Genomic DNA, 17,765 nt, shown 5'->3' with positions numbered 1-17,765 from the left:
AGAGCAAGTTGATGGCTGCCTGGTCGGGACCGTACCCGGTCATCCGAAAGGTGAATGAGTACAACTACGTTGTACAGGTAGAGCCTGAGAGGCATAAGACATAACACGTTAATATGCTGAAAGAATACAGAGCACCGAGTATGGGAGCAGTAATGGCCATTTGTAGCCCACTGCTGGAGGATCCGGCGAGCAATGCTCTGCCTGATCTCCTAGGGGAGGCTAGGCAGGGAAACACTGTGGAGCAGGTAGAGATAGGGGCACAGTTGAGTGCTAGGCAGCAGGTAGAAGCCAGGGACATGCTAGCTAAGTATAGGGCCCTCTTCACTGACATGCCAGGGACCACACATCTCACAAAACACCCAGTGGACACAGGGGATCTGCAGCCTCTGCATAAGCACGCTTATAGAGTGTCAGCAGAGGTCAAGACCAGTATGGAAAGGGAGATAGAGGAGATGCTGACCCTAGGGGTAATTACTCCGTTCCAGAGTCCTTGGGCAAGCCCGGTAGTTCTAGTCCCTAAGAAAGACAAAACCACCCGGTTTTGTGTGGGCTACCGCTTGCTCAATGCTGGGACGGTGTCAGATACCTACCCCATGCTCCCATGGATGAGTTACTGGATGAACTTGTGAGGGAAAGGTATCTGACCACTATGGATTTGAGCAAAGGCTATTGGCAAATCCCACTGACCCTGGAGGCTAGGGAGAAGTCAGCATTCATCACTCCAAGTGGCCTCTATGAGTTTTTGGTGATGCCATTTGGGATGAAGAATGCCCTGGCTACCTTCCAACGCCTGGTCAATAGGTTACTGGAAGGGATGCAGAGCTATGCCAGGGCTTACTTAGATGACATTGCTGTCTTTAGTAATTCCTGGGACTCCCACTTAGGACATGTAGCTGCGGTGCTGGATAGGATCAGGGAGGCTGGGCTTATTTAGAAACCCACTAAGTGTATGGTAGGGATGGCAGAGGTCCTGTACTTAGGGCACAGGGTGGGTGGAGGGCACCTCAAACCAGAGCCAGCTAAGGTAGAAGCCATAGTTCAGTGGCCTTTTCCAAAAACCAAGAAACAGGTCATGGCATTTTTGGGCACCGCAGAGTACAGTACTATAGGAAGTTTGTCCCACAGTACAGTGCCGTGGCCAAACCCCTGACTGATTTGACTAAGAAGCAACTGCCTGTGCTTATCACCTGGACTCCTGCCTGTGAAACTGCTTTCCAGGCACTGAAAACTGCGCTTGCTGGGGCCCCCATACTGGCTGCCCCAGACTATACCAAACATTTCCTCATAAGACTGATGCCTCGGACTATGGCATTGGGGCTGTGTTGAGCCAAGTGGGGGACAACGGTAGAGAGTACCCTGTGGTGTACCTCACCCGCAAACTACTCCCCAGAGAGGTGGCCTATGCCACCATTGAGAAAGAGTGCTTGGCCATTGTGTGGGCACTCAAAAAACTCCAGCCCTATGTGTATGGAAGGGCTTTCACAGTCCTCACAGACCACAACCCCCTGAGTTGGCTGCAGAGGGCATCAGGGGAGAATGCCTAGTTGCTAAGGTGGAGCTTGGCCTTGCAAGAGTTTGAGTTTACTATTCAGCACAAAAAGGGTAGTGAAAACAGCAATGCTGATGGACTTTCACGTCAGGACTATCCCTCTGAGACTGAGTTCGTTAAGGGTGCCAGCAGTGCCCCACTCCCCATTAGGCCAGTGGGCACACATCACCCATTAAGAACGGGAGGTGTAGAGGGAGAGGGAGTTGGCCCAGTATTAAAGGGGTTGCACCCCATATGGCCATCCCTGACCTCACTAGGGAGGCAAGGGGTTAACTGGACTGCGGTCCAGGAATGTGGCTTACACCTTGTCATGTCAGGAAACTGTATGTTCCCCTGTTCCCATGTTTCATTATAATCCTGTATTTTAATGTTTTAAAGTGCATTTCTGTATCTCCAGTTCTGGAGGTCGCAGAGAGTTGATATTTGGCCAATATGTGGAGTCACTGTAGGCATTAAAAACTGGCAAATTTCGACCCACTGAGCCCACCAGAATGGAACTTATTAATATGTGTAGATATTAAAGTGTATATGTATGGTATTTTGGATCTGTCCTGAAAATGCAGACTCCCTCTGCTATGCTAATAGGTCATGAAGGGCAGTCGGCTGATTGAGCCTAAGCATTGTGATCAAAAGTTAACTGCCTGATTGTTTACACTAAGTACTAATCAACAGATCAAGTACTAATCAACAGACTCTGTCACTCTAATTGTTACCTGAGGGCGGAGAATCATCAAACTGGAGTGGTTTGTAAGTGTTATGTCTACACCTACAAACAATGCAGATACTTCATTTGGTAGACTGGTCATTGCCCCTGATTTAATTATGGGCTACCCATAGAGTCCCAGTACACATGGGCTAATTAGCTGGGGGGCATGGGTTAATCTGTGTCTCCACGTTAGGGATTGGATACAAATAATTGTTCACCAATAGTCTGTATTCAATGTTAAGAATAGGGTTACAAAGGTATATAAACTGTGTCAACCCTACAGTTTTTAATTGTTCTTCTGATTCCACCTGGGATGTCACCGGATTGCTGGAGAATTGCTAGCTGATACTTCTCCATCCCCCAACCCTAAGTAAGTGTTACCTTCTTGCCTGTTAATTGTACTATATTGCTGTGTTCACCTTTTTTAAGGAATAAATTATATTTTATTATATCTAAGACTCGTTCAGTTCAACCCAGGTATTTGGTGTTCATTATATCTTGTCATAAGTTACCGTGACACCCACTCTTTGACACTGTTTTAGTATCCTTGTAACCCGTTCCATTCCTGAGATGCTGAGATTATTCCGAAAGACTTGGAACCTGGTGAGGGATTAAAATGGCCGCCAGTGATGGGCTGATGGATCAGACTCGGTGCATCAAGGAAACAGGAAATGACATCAGAAAGCTTCCGGGATTATCATGGATATCCTAGAAGTGCTGACTCAGGGCTTCATAAAACTGAGGTGACATCAGATAGCGTCAGGGATTGGTTTAAAAATCACAGCCGTGACCAAATAAGTGTTACTCCACACTTTGTGACAGAAAACACCTTATGGCTCCATTACATTGAAAGCCTTACATTCCATTTATTTGAATGTGCTATAAAGGGACATTTTTACTGAGCCGCACTGGAAGGTGTGTCACTGTGTAACACTGCAAAGTAAATATGGCCCAATAGCAATAATTCCTCAATCTTTAAGATTTTTTTTTTTTTAATTAGGTATTTTGAGGAAATGTGGCTGCATTTTAACAGGAATTCCAGAGATGCCAACCTAACAAAATGGCTTTGTAAGGGAAACGCACCACACCCCACCGCACCCTTGGTTCTAGCCCTGATGGGCTTTCTGGAATAAAGCTTTAAATGCATTTTTAGGGGAATTTCTGCTTTCATCAGTGCTATGAAAAGTGATACTTTTTAGATAATCTTTCCTCTGCTGATCACTTAATATTTTGGTTTATTCCTTTACATTTCATGTTCTCGCTTATTAAGCAAGAGAATGTTTTCTTTCATGCTCACATTTATTATATGGAGGTTTTCTGGCTTCTGAAGAAACGTCTGTTTTTTTTCGCATGGTGAGAAGGGCGTGTTAGTTTAATGAACCAACTTTTCAGACGGGGAAGAGTATTGGTGGACATAGCTTTCTCTCCCAGAGTATTAGGAGAAAAAGAAAACATGAAAAGTGTTCCAAAAATGGAGGCACTCCAGTCAATATGCAAACAATCTACTATATATTTCTGAAAGCACTGTATGTCTGCGTCCCTAGCGGCAATCTCATTGGTCCCTTGGCCCGCCCGCCCCCGCACACCTCTCATTGGCCTGAGGCGGAGTGACGGGCCAAAGGACACACAGGGACACACACACACAGGGACGGACACACACACACAAACACACAAACACACACACACACACACACACACCTCTCTGTCCTCTCCCCCCCCATCACACTCACCTCCCTCTCCACTCACCTCCCTCCACCTCCCGCTCCACTCACCTCCCTCCTGCTCAACTCCCTCCACCTCCCGCTCCACTCACCTCCCTCTCCACTCACCTCCCTCCCGCTCAACTCCCTCCCCGGCGCGGGGACAGGCAGTGGGCAGGGCAGCCTGCCGCTGCCTCCACTCACCTCCCGCTCCCTCTACTCACCTCCCACTCCACTCACCTCCCCGGCGCGGGGACAGGCAGTGGGCAGGGCAGCCTGCCGCTGCCTCCACTCACCTCCCGCTCCGCTCACCTCCCGCTCACCTCCCCTCACCTCCCACTCACCTCCCGCTCACCTCCCTCCCGCTCACCTCCCTGGTGCGGGGACAGGCATTGGCCAGGGCAGCCTACCGATGCCACGCGGCACCTAAGATGGCAGCGGAAGGAAGGACCCCTTTCTCCCTCGCGGACTAACTAACATGGCGGCGGCCAGAAGGAGAGGTGAGTGTGTGAGAGTGACTGACTGACTGAGTGTGTGTGTGTGTGTGTGTGTGTGTGTGTGTGTGTGTGTGTGTGTGTGACACTGTGTGTGTGTGTGTGTGTGTGTGTGTGTGTGTGTGTGTGTGTCACAGCGTGACAGTGTGTGTGTGGGACACTGTGTGTGTGTCTGTGTGTGTGTGTTACACTGTGTCTCAGACACTGTAGAGTGGGGACCGGAGCTACACATGGGGGTGGGGGCGGGGGGGTCAGGAGCGGAGAAAGATACAGGGGGAGTGGAGAGGAGGGACCCGTCAATTTAAAGCAAACCAACCCCCCTCCTGTCCACTGCCCCCCCCCTCCTGTCCACTGCCCCCCCTCCTGTCCATTGCCCCCCCCTCCTGTCCACTGCCCCCCCTCCTGTCCACTGTCACCCCCCCTCCTGTCCACTCTCCCCCCTCCTGTCCACTGTCACCCCCCCTCCTGTCCACTATCACCCCCCCTCCTGTCCACTCTCCCCCCCTGTCCACTCTCCCCCCCTCCTGTCCACTCCCCCCACCCTCCTGTCCACTCTCCCCCCCTCCCATCCCCTCCTGTCCACTGTCCTTTCACCTGTCCCCCCCCCTGTCCACTCTCCCCCCCCCTGTCCACTCTCCCCCTCTCCTGTCCACTCTCCCCCCCTCCTGTCCACTCTCCCCCCCTCCCATCCCCTCCTGTCCACTGTCCTTTCCACTGTCCCCCACACCCCACCCGCCCACTGTCCCCCCCCCCACCCGCCCACTGTCCCCCCCCCCCTCCCCCCGGCCACTGTCCCCCCCCTCCTGTCCACTGTCCCCTCCTCCTGTCCACTGTCCCCCCCTCCTTTTCCCCCGTCCCCTTCCCCTCCTTTTCCCCTGTCCCCCTCCCCTCCTTTTCCCCCCTCTCCCCCCCTTTTCCCCCCTCTCTCCCCCCTTTTCCTAGCGCTAAATGTAACTCACGGCCAACGCCGGCTTTCCCCCCCCCCGCTCCCCTTTCTCCCCCCCGCTCCCCTTTCTCCCCCCCCTCCCCTTTCTCCCCCCGCTCCCCTTTCTCCCCCCCTGCTCCCCTTTCTCCCCCCCTGCTCCCCTTTCTCCCCCCCTGCTCCCCTTTCTCCCCCCCCCCCGCTCCCCTTTCTCCCCCCCCTGCTCACCTTTCTCCCCCCCCTGCTCCCCTTTCTCCCCCCGCTACACTTTCTCCCCCCCGCTCCCCTTTCCCCCCCGCTCCCCTTTCTCCCCCCCCTGCTCCCCTTTCTCCCCCCCCGCTCCCCTTTCTCGCCCCCCCCCGCTCCCCTTTCTCCCCCCCCCCACTCCCCTTTCTTCCCCCCGCTCCCCTTTCTCCCCCCTGCTCCTCCCTTCTCCTCCCTTCTCCTCCCTTCTCCTCCCTTCTCCTCCCTCCTCCCCTTTCCCTCCTCCCCTCTCCCACACCCTACCCCCTTCCCCCCTCCCACCCCCTTCCCCCCCCTCCCACACCCTCCCCCCACCCTCCCCCCCTCCCCCCCCCTCCCAAACCCTTCCCCCCTCCCACACCCTTCCCACCAATCTTCGCCTTCCTGTCCGCCTTCCTGCCTCCCCACCTCTGCCTTTCACCCGCGCTTGCTCCTCCCGCCTCTGCCTTTCACCCACCGCCTCACAGCCGCTGCATGCACTCAACAGACTCCCGCCACACTCGACACATACCTGCCGCCACACACACCTGCTGCCTCCCGCCCCTACGCACCGACATCACTGACCCACCGCCTCACACCCTAGCAGGACCCCCACTCACAGAGAGCACTCACAACCCATGTGCCACCCGCCGCCTCACACCCTAGCAGGACCCCCACTCACAGACAGCACTCACAACCCACGTGCCACCTGCCACCTCACACCCTAGCAGGACCCCCACTCACAGACAGCACTCACAACCCACGCGCCACCTGCCGCCTCACACCCTAGCAGGACCCCCACTCACAGACAGCACTCACAAAATGGCGTGACATCAAATAAGTCATACTATACGTAATCAATGGTTGCATAGTTTTCTGTTCCTGAGTGGAATCCTTGTATTTGATCTTACTATCATGGTTAAAACCCCCTGCTAGATATCAGATAATATCCCTCAGTATGCCACAAAATATCCCTCATTCAGCTCTTGCTATCTAATTCTATTACCAGATAAGGTCCTTCAACTAAACTGATGTCATCTGAACTGCCCACGCCACCATACAGAGAATAACCTAATATAGTATTGCATATATTGGCATCAGCTCTATGCAGAGTTGTCTATAGTTGTCTATAGTCACTCAAATGTCACCCACAGAGCTTTATTAGAATATTAGAAAATAATTTGCAATATAATATGTATGGAAAGAAAGAACCATTGCAAATATACTGTATACTTTGGCATTCTGTCATAATACTGGATTCATACATATTGCAATATAATATCACTAAACTGGATTTCTTACATAGTAGGTGACGCAGGAAAACAAAAGAAAAGATGCTGAGTTCAATCTTTTTATATACACTTACTGTATTTTATACTGAAGATCAGGACTGGAATGCAAACAATGGAATAACTTGGTCTCTCTGCTCATTCACACCTAGTCCAGAGCATAATAGTTCAGTCTCAGAATAAATCAAGCCCTCAATTAGTTGGCGTGGGCTTGTGTAGAGTTTTGTGACATATATTCTCAGTGAGTCTCTTCTCATTGTATACACCAAGGGAAGAGATGGGTGAATTTTGGGGGAGGATTTGGGTCCGCCAAAGATCAGCCGGTTCCCTTGGTCTGGGGATAAATCTCGAAAATGTCGATTTGCCATTTCCCATAGTTTTTCTCATTAAAATCCACAGATTCCACAATCCACTGAAGGATTTGAAGGATCCAATCCGCGGATTCCGCAATCCGCTGGTGGATTTTAAGGATCCAATCCACAATTGCTGAATCAAAGGGTTGGAGTCTTAAAATCCACCAGTGAATTGCGGAATCCACGGATTGGATTGGTAAAATCCACCAGCGAGTTGTATCCAATGGCGGTTTTGGATTAATTCACACGGATTCAAACTGGAACAATCCTCCGATGGATTTTACACTGCGGAACGGATTTTGAATGGGAAGCTCGGGAAATGCAGAGAAACAGATTTTTATAGTTTTGCCCGTCTCTAACCACGCGTTTCTTGTTTACAATCAACTTCCAAAGAGCTTTCAAGACGACGAGATAACAACTCTCCTGATGTTGGCGCTTCTTACATATGGTATCAGGTAAATGGTTCTCCTACATAACACATAGTGTTTGTTTGCTGCCGCTTGCAGCACTGGTGCCAGTTCACATGAACAAAAGCCCTTTCCGATGCGCGTTTTGCATCCCCTTCATCAGGAGGAATGTCTATGCTAACTTTCCTCAACCCTTATATACCCATTTCATGTGACGTCACAGTTACCATAATAAAAACAAAAGAAACTTACACAATTCAGATAAACATAGAATAATTTCATTCCTCATTAACACCCCTCGGTTGGACACTATCGAATAAATAAATCCATCGGCTCCCCTTTTACAATAGTATTTTTTCATAAGATATCTAAATTAACTTTATCTACAGTATACACACGCAGGTAAAGCCTTTCTGTGAAGCTGCATTTGTGAGATAAAATGCCTCGTTACACGCGTTCATTTCTTCATTTTGCCCATAACTTTGGGTGCATTCAGAATGTTATTAACATGTTCTAATAGTCTCCTAGGTAACTCTCACGTAATCATCTCAATATAGTTTAACCCACAACGACATGTCAAACAATAAATGACCGCTTTCGATTTACGATTACTATACTGTACTCACGAATCTTGTGAAGGCCAATGTCAGGGGGTCTTAAGCGTTTTGCAGATGTATAATAACAAGCCTTACAGTTCCACAGCCAACGTGAGCCGTATCTCATTTTTTGTCTTTTTAACAAAATAACTCTGGATAATATCAGTGAGATTATCAGGTGTGCCAATACACGGGTGCGCAACCAGTTCTTACGCCCCCTCCCCCCTCAACAGGTCTGGTTTTGAGGATAGCCCAGCTTTAGCACAGGCTCAATCAGTCCCTGCATCGGCACAGGTGGTTCAATCAGTCCCTGCTTCAAACTCTTTGACAAAGGCCCGCTGCGGCTGAAACGCGTCAGAGTTTGTCTGTTGCTGTTTTTATGTGCCATTAAACTTTGTTGTACCCAGTTCCTTGCAAGTTTGGTCCCACTAATTTTTTCCAAGGCAGCTGCACCGCCATCCAAGAAACTTCTGCATTGCATACCACTTCGATAGGAGCACGCCCCACAGCACCTGGATTTCCAGAGACTTGTGAGTTCTTTTTTTCCTTCTTTCACTGTACCCATGGCCTGTGACACCCATACAAAATATACCCCTTACAGAGGTTAGTGGGAGTCCACAAAGAGTGGCTTTAAGGGTTATTAGTGATATGGATATACTGATTCAACTACAAAGCTGTGTGTATATGGAACAGCATTACTGTTTGCATTGATACATTTACGTTCCCTGTGAGCATTGCATAGGAGTTCTTTCTCCGATTCCTTCACCTCAACTTTACTGTACACAGAGCGTATCTCCTTACACACGCCCCAGAAACCTGCTGATAGTCCGAAGGTTTAATAAAGAAGCCACTCACTCTGCCCTCTCATACCGATCCTCCGACTGTCAGGACAATTTCCCAGAGTCCCTCAAATCCGCCTTGTTTCTAAGTTCGTTCAAGACTTCTGCTTTTTCCTACAGTATTTTAAACGTTTGTATCTGTAACTTATAATATTGTCAACTTTACCCTATGCCCAGGACATACTTGAAAACTAGAGGTAACTCTCAATGTATTACTTGCTGGTAACATATATATCAAAAATAAATCAATTATACCATCTTTAATTAATCTCTGCAAGCGTTTCTATTTAAAGAACTAGACTCCTATCTGTGTCGGACTGGGCATTAAATTGCAATCCCTGAAGATACTGAAATATATACGGTTCTCTGCAATGTTGGTAAAATATTTGCTAAAACACAGTAATTAGTAGAAGTCATTGAAATGAGTTTGCATGTTAATGCAACATGAGACCTGCTATACTGTGGCTGGTTGTGGCAATGCGGATGAGGCAACTATAGCTCTGGGGCTCTCTCAGGGATAAAGAGCTATTGAATAATTAAAATATACACACAAATGTTTCTTTTCTATTGCATGCATGAATAAGTCATAGCGCTGAGAAATTGTTTAAATTACTTGACATTAAGTTAGCTAGCAGCAATGCTTTGAACTCCTCTATTTTCATGGTAAACATGGGAACACACAAGACAGAAATCAAAACATGCCAGTGGAGAGAAGCACAGAGAGTAAATGGCTGTCTATTTTTGGAGCATGCAGAAAGCGTATACATCAGTTATATGTGTTTTGTTGTGTTTTTGTTGTCCTGAAGACATAGTGGAATTATTCATGTTTAATCAGGAGAGAAAGGCAGCACTGTAACTATCAACATTCATGGTGGCATGTACTGTATGGCCATATACTAATTCTGAACAGAAGAAGCGTATCGGCTCCACGGATTTGGCAAAATACTCATTTATACAGCCGGAATTATCCAACGTTTTGGCCGCAGCCTTTGCCACGGTATCGCAGCGGGTTCTTCCCCCTTCGGAGACGAGAGCACCGGTAAAAGTATCAGCTGTTTTTATCTTATTGGTGTGCATTTATCCTTGCTATCTGCAATAAAATAATGGTATGTATAATGAATTCCCCAATCCTAACCCTAAGGGCTTACAAGCTCATGCGGCCCAAATTGCCTAAGCAGTGCTATGCCATACGACCTCGCCTTGCAACAGAAGACCCTGAACGGTCCGTTCCCGTGGAGGTGTCTTATAGCTGCAACCCCTCCTTGCCCGGCTCCTAAGGAGGGTTACTATGATGTGGTGTCACAGACCCTCTCTACCTTCTCAGAGTGCTGGCGTTCAGCTGACTGGTAGTGTGAGCTCTCAGGGTGGCAATAAAGGGCCTTAGGAACTTTTATGCAAACAGGACAGGCTTTATTGACAGGTCATGTTTTTACTTTTACATTCTCTTCCCAGGAGCCTCCACAGGCTTACACATGGCTTACATCACTCTTGCCTTGAACATAGTCAAAGCGGAATATCAATTTCTATAACCTCTAAGATCCTGGAGTCCCCTGCAGACACTTTCCTAGACACCTGCCTGGGGGATGTGAAGCCATCTACCCTCATTAATACAAGACCCAGCTGTCCTCGTTAGTGAACTGGTGTGCTTACTTCTTCCAAAGTTGGCCTTAGAGCAACTTTGCTAGTGATAGTTCTGGGGAACCCTGATTTAGGGATCCCACTCTGTAACACACACACACACACACACAGTGTATTGCTATGGACTTCCCATCAGATCTTCATGGAGCCGTATATACTCAAGGGGTACATTCCCTAAATAGCAAACCAATAATTTAGATTAGATTAGCGCCAATGGCTATGCATACGTTTTACACCTTTGGTAACGTCTGTGCTTAATTGCCTCAGCACACATCCTTAAAAACGTATGAGGGTCTCACCAGCTGAGCCCCAGAGAAGGAAACTCTATTGTACACTGACCAAGGAAATAAGCTCCCAGCAGGCATAGAGAACAAGGATATATTTTCCCAATTATAGGGCGACATCGAAAATAAGGCAATTCATTTTAGAAGCAGATGGAAAGAAAACCGTTCCCAAACTACCACACACACTCTCTGTTTCTGTCTCTGTGTGTGCATGTCTCTCTCTCTCTCTCTCTCTCTCTCTCTCTCTCTTTCTCTCTTTCTCTCTCTCTCTCTCTCTCTCTCTCTCTCTCTCTCTCTCTCTCTCTTTCTGTCTCTCTCTGTGTGTCTCTCTCTGTGGCTCTCTCTTGGTTCGACCTTCCTGCCACAAGCAACATGGCTGCCTAGGGCTCCCATGGGGGAGCTTCCTCCATTGAACCTTATTAACTCATTCGTCCATCTGCTGATTGGCTCACAGAGTGGGCAGGGCCCGATTATAAGCGAGGATGGATTTTACAACTTAACTTAATTATAAAAAACCATTGTCGTATAAATCAGGCCAATAGGTAATAATAATATTCTATCCCTTCTCCTCGGGCTCCAGTCAATGTTTTCTCAATTAGCAGCGGGTGCCCGAAATGCACATTTTGGCATTAACAAATGAGGAGAAGAATAAGCAGAGGATCTTTTTTGGGGGTTTGATGCTTTGCCAATTTCTATAAAGGGGCAATCCAAGTATGCCGTGAATCAGGGGGTCTCCGTTGCTGAACCCTGTTAACTTCAGCTCTGGGGACCCCCTGCTTCCTGAGATACAAGCCCCCGTATGGGGTGTCGACACCTCCTGTAAGTTTAAAGCTCTCGCATCAGGTGGGCCGGTAGGAGGCCGCAGTGGATGACGTCACGGCTTCCTATTGGCCTGCAGGGTGCGGGAACATTGAATAGCGACTATTATGTGATCCCTGCTAGCCGCATAGGGCAGCTATGGGCACCCCCTACTCGGTCTGTATCTCTGGATGTAGGGGCTGAACTTAATGGGTTCAGCTCCGGAGACCCCTTGCTTCAATTCTATGTAAAAAAAAATGGGTAACAAAACGGCTTTCTGTATTAAAGTTTTGCAGAGCATACAGGGAAATATGTTGCACATCTCTACTATAACATATAGAATAATCTGAAGGTGCCACACTCCTCAGGAATAGGACAATATACATCAACACAATAATATACATGTAGACCATATATAGCAACAGGTGCTGTCCCCCAGGTGGTCCCGTAGGAATGTCACCAAAATACTAAAACAAGCAAAAAAGAGACAGGGGGATAGTCTCCTTTCTTGAATACAGAAAAACACAGTGCTGGAGCATGTGGAAAATACGTATGAAAAAGTAAGCAATGTACCAAAGTATACTGTAATATAAATACAAAGAATGCAATACAATGCAAAAAAAAATGCAGTGTAAAAGGTCCACACAACCTGAGAAATCCCCAACGTTTCACGCGAACACCCTCACCCTGAGCTTACACGCAACATGGAAAAAGCAATCTATTGCTACAGTATATACGGTCATATGAAAAAAATCGAAGTGTTTTTAGAGCTGTCCATCTGTGTAGTAGCACAGCGTGGGAAAGGCTTTTATAATGATTAAACTCTGTGATTCTAAGTGTAACCCCCATTCCCCGGCTATGAACAGTGTCACATCAGATTAGTCTCTCCGCCACATAGATGGTGAGGGATAAGAGCGTACCATAGAAATGGGGGCCAGGAACTTTTATGAGGTAAAGGGTCCCTTGACCAAATTAGAGGAAGGGGGCATGTCCCATGGCCAGAGAGGCCCTGCAGTGATCCCCTTGGCTGGGAGGAGGGTGAGAAAGAGGGTATTTAAGGAGCTGTTCCCCCTGTAATCTGCCTCTCGCCCTCTGTTCTCCTCCCCAAAAGGTTGGAGCGCGCAGCTCACTAGCTGGCTGGCAGTGTTCAAGCTTACAGAGGAGGAATAGCTTCCTTACCACGGGCTGGTTGTTGATAAATGCAGGGTTCCAGGGGCCAGCTGGATAAGGGCAGTGGGTGAGGAGGATAATAGCAGTGGCTAATGATGTCGCATTACCATAGCAATGTGGCGCCATGCGTCGTCACCGCAGCGTCATTTGCCGCTGGGATTGGATTGGAGAGGGCGGGCGGCAGCAAGGAGGCAGCCACCACATAGGCTGCGTTCAAACAGAATGCAATGCGACGTTTGCGCAATTACGTGCGTGCGCATGTTCGCTACTCTTTCGCTTTGGTGTGTGTGAGTTGTCAAACTGAAAACGACCCCCGCCGGCGAAATACAGCGTTATTGCCGCTGCACTTGAAGGAGACAAATTAAGTTGGGATTTGAAGCGACAGCCGCGTCACATGTACTGAGCCAGCCAATCACAAACATGGACACACTTTATTTTTTTTTATTTTATTTTTTTTTAAGTCCCGCCTCCAATCAGTTCATTCTGTCCATCGCCCAGCAGGCAGAGGTGGGGACGCGCGGACGCGCACATGTGCAGTAGCCTGTCTGAACTCAGCCGTGCCCAGGGGCGGCGGATATTCAAATCTGGTCATGCTTCAAAAGTGTTTTTCACATAAATGTTTCTTTATATTCATGTAGAGGGGGAGGTGTTGCAGCTTTAAGCAAATTCAGGCAATTTCTTGAAAATGGCAAGCTGGGCCCTGCTGCCAGAATGTCCTTTTAAAGCCTCTTTGTTATTATTTTGAAGTGGATACACTGTAATGGCTGATTTCAGGTTGGGAGAGATACCTCTGGTTTCACCTCCCATGGAGGGAGTGGGGCACTTGTGGTGCTGGGGGTGGCAGCATTATTCATGCATTTCAGGGATCATTAGTGCATTTTGAAAAGCTGAAGGCATTTATAGAGACATGATGGATATAATATTGGGTATGTTTTAGGAGCACTGGTGTGATTTGCAGATAAGAGATCAGAGAGTTACTGCTCAGAGTGCAGCTGCTAACAGGTCACCTTTTTTCTCTGCCACTTCAATCCACTTCCAACTTGCCATGCTGTTACACTGTTGCACACTTAAAGGTACAAAAGCAGGACAGGCTACACTGCTCACAAATTACTGTGTGTCAGGCTTGTAAAGGGGGTAGAAGCTTTAAGCAAATTGAGGCAATTTCCTGAAAATTGGAAGCTGAGTGCTTATGCCAGAATGCCTTAGAAAGCCTCTTCCCTTATTCAGTTTAAGGAAAGATTTCAGGATACCTATTATTCCAGCCCCAAATGAAGGTACAATGCTGAATGCCACTACAATTACCTCTATTATTTATGCATGTGATAACAACATGTAGATGTGCAGGTCTTATGGGCTGGGGGACTAGGATAAGGGAAGAATTTATAAGGCTTAATTATAGGGCATTATAGTTGGTGCATATTCTGTGGAGAAAAAAAAAACATGCCCAAGCAGAGGCAGGTACCAGCAGACCCCAAGAGCACAGGGGCCCCAGTATGCCCCGGGCAGAAGCAGGAATCAGCAGGCCCTGGGAGGTCAAAGGTGCCAGGAGGACAAGGGCCCCGGCATGTCGCAAGCAGAGGGAGGGTACAGCGTGTCCAGGAGGACAAGGGCCTAAGCATGCCCCAAGTAGAGGGAGGCTCCAGGAGGACAGGGACTTTGACATGTCCCAAGCGAAGGGAAGAGCCGACAGGCCAAAGGTGGATAGGAGCCCCAGCATGCCCCAGGTAGAGGGGGTGTACAGCAGGCTTCAGGTGGAGAGAGGCCCCATTTAGAGAAGGGTCTGGGTGGCTGGCCTGGAAGTCTGTTCTGAGCGGCTCAACCATCAGTTTAGGCCAGTTGCGGCTAGGCTTGTGCCCAGTCTGCTAATCTGTGGTAAGCAGAGCAGGAGGTGCAGGTTAGCATGGGTGGGGGGTAATGATATGGACCAGATGTGATAGGTAGAGGGGTGACCGAACAGTTGGGATTTGGCGCAGGTTGACAGTTTATCTGTACCATGAAAGAGATTAGGTAAAGTTATTTGGTTACCAATGTTACCATTATAAAATGTTGTTACAAAAACAATTATTAAAGAGACTTATAGCTGTCAGATTAAAGAAATCCCCATACATTTACCCTATTCCACTTAATACTTGCATCATAAAAGTGCAGTACCTCCTAAAACCAAAATGAATCTATGGTAGTGATATATTTAAATGGGTACCACAATGGTATTGTTGCATTAATAAAGAGAACAATGCCTATATGTTTTTTTTGTTAATGTTTGTTTTTAAACAGGGTAAGCTGAAATGTAGGAGGGGTGGGCTTGTGTTAGCTCCTCCTATTTGTGGGACATCACTGTGTCAGGCAAAGCATTCCCTTTCTGTTCTCCAAAATGGTCCTCTGACTGGGAGGTCGCAGGTTCCGTGCTAGGGTTTCCATGTGTGCAGTATTGAACCGGACTGTCCTGTATTTGGACACTGTTCAGTAAAAGATGAGAGGTAATACGGACGTGTATGTGTATACCGAGATTACCTCTCTAGGCGTGTATGTGTATACCGGTATTACCTCTCTGGACATAGTGACCTGAACGGCTTGGGGCGGGGGGGGATTTCCCCGATAAGGGAGAGAGCAGGGCTATTTGCTAGGGGGCTTGGCAGCTTCCTCCATCCTGATTGGCTGTTGCTGGGTAATGCAGAAATCAGGAGTTGTCAGAAGCCTGGTGGTGGGACCAAGGAGAGGAGGAAACCGCATGGAGCAGAGAGGTGAGAGGGGTGTGTGTGTGTCTCGGTTGCATCACACTTTTCACCATTGTATCCAGTATTTTGGAAGGAGCCACCTGGCACCCTACACAGGGCTAAGAGAAAACATGGTGCAAAGTAACCTGATTAAAATTGTTTCAATAAATCAACAGACATTGCTTTGATATTAACAATTTTCTAAGCTAATCAGGAAGACCTGTTACCGATGTAACCGCTTGGGCATAAGGGATATGTTTACTAAAGTCTCTCCCGGCTGCAAAACTGGGGCAAATCCAGGACAGAAAACAGCACCAGATTAATGTATGTATATATGTATATAGCGGCCAGAGTGTATTCAGCGCTTTACACAGAAAAGGAATCCCATTCAAACATATAGAAGGGTTTCCTTTGATAATTCTGGGGCAAGTCTTTTGCACTGGTCTTACAATAACAATTAAAAAGCTATCAGTATAAAGTCAGATTATCTGAGATTTTAAAAACAAGCACTGGCAAAAATGACAAACCAAAAGTTTGTGGCCGTAAAATAATATCCTTATTTTTGTTATAGGGCTATTGTAATGTAGCCAGATCTTGAACGGAATGACTATAATTAGCCACTTGAAAAGCTGGAATAGTATGCTTGGCAGCCATTTATTTACAGCTAACCAGGGTCCAATCAGAGGCGGGGACACAGACAAAGCCGTATCAGGAGGCTTCATCGACTGCAACCTTTTCCACTCAACGGCTCACGGGAGCTCTTATTGGAACCAATTTAGATAAAGAGAGAGTGATGAGGCAGATACAAAAAAGGGAGTCTGCAGGCAAGCTAAGAGATTAGAGTAATTGTTAAGGAAGATATGGAAATGGGAACAATTTGTCCTTTGGTCTTCTCTGAGTGGGTGCTCACCATTTAACCCATTGATGCCACAAGGGATTTTATTGGATGCCTCTGTTATAGCCAAAGGAAATTTACACAATCTATTTAATGGTTGAGTCCCGACTAGGACCAAAGTTAAATAATAGCAGTGGCACATTTCATCGGTTAAGTATAGATTCATTGCACCTTTTGGCAAATAATCATAGAAGAATACATATTTTTAAATAATGTTATACACGTTTAAAGTTTATATAGTGAACAAAAGCGTTGAAGGCTTTTTGCAATCTGGATTTGATGTCTTGTGTTGATAAGACTGTTTGTCAGTTCACACAGTAACAGATAAACTCATCTTTCTGGATTTGTTCTCTGTTTGTAAAGTAATGATGATGTCATTAGTCAAACAGATAAACACAATTAGTTGATAACCATGAATACAGTGCACACTGAGAAAAGGAAAACATATTCATTATTTGCAGGACAGAAAAAAGGTTGATAAAGGGATGGCATCTTTGTAACTGAGCCGGTTATACAGATAAGATTATTTTTTTTGGGCTTGCTATATTAGACTGCTCCTTTATAGGAGTGAACTAATTGCTATAATTAATCTTTACCGTGCCAAGGGTCCAGTGGCAGCCGAGTTGCCAGGCTGGCGCCCGGATACTGGAAACAGCTGGCTCTACTTCTGTTCCGAGCTCGCCACTCCGTTGAATCAGTCAGCCCAGTCACCTCGTGGAAACGAGAAAGTTCCCAGGACGTACCGAATTCTTCATGGTGGGACTGTAAAGGTTAACAGGTTCCTATGTATTTAACACCACATCAGTCATGTGTAGGTATATAGACCCATGTTTACTAAGCAATGCTATTCTACAAGACACCTTGTTGTCCATTCACCTGCATGTCGTAGTGGGATCGTCTTCCATTGTTTTCTGTTACTGTACAATCGTTGAGCGTGGATTTGCATGGGTGAGATTGTCCACCTTATTTGCTCTTCTCCATATCTGCGGTTCAGTTGGCAAAGAGAACAAAGATAAGGAATAGATAAAGGAAGTAAACCCATACCGTAAATGTCAGATTGCTGTACAATCCTTACAATTATCATCAGGCGACATTTAAAAAAATGACTAATATATTTGTGGTCTGGGTTAAAACCTATTGGATGTATATTTCTTATTAGTTCAATTTGCTTCTGTTTAAGTTGGGACTG

The sequence above is a fragment of the Ascaphus truei genome, chromosome 6 (genome assembly GCF_040206685.1).
Source record: "Ascaphus truei isolate aAscTru1 chromosome 6, aAscTru1.hap1, whole genome shotgun sequence".
Lineage (NCBI taxonomy): Eukaryota > Metazoa > Chordata > Amphibia > Anura > Ascaphidae > Ascaphus > Ascaphus truei.
This window is presented reverse-complemented; position numbering follows the sequence as displayed.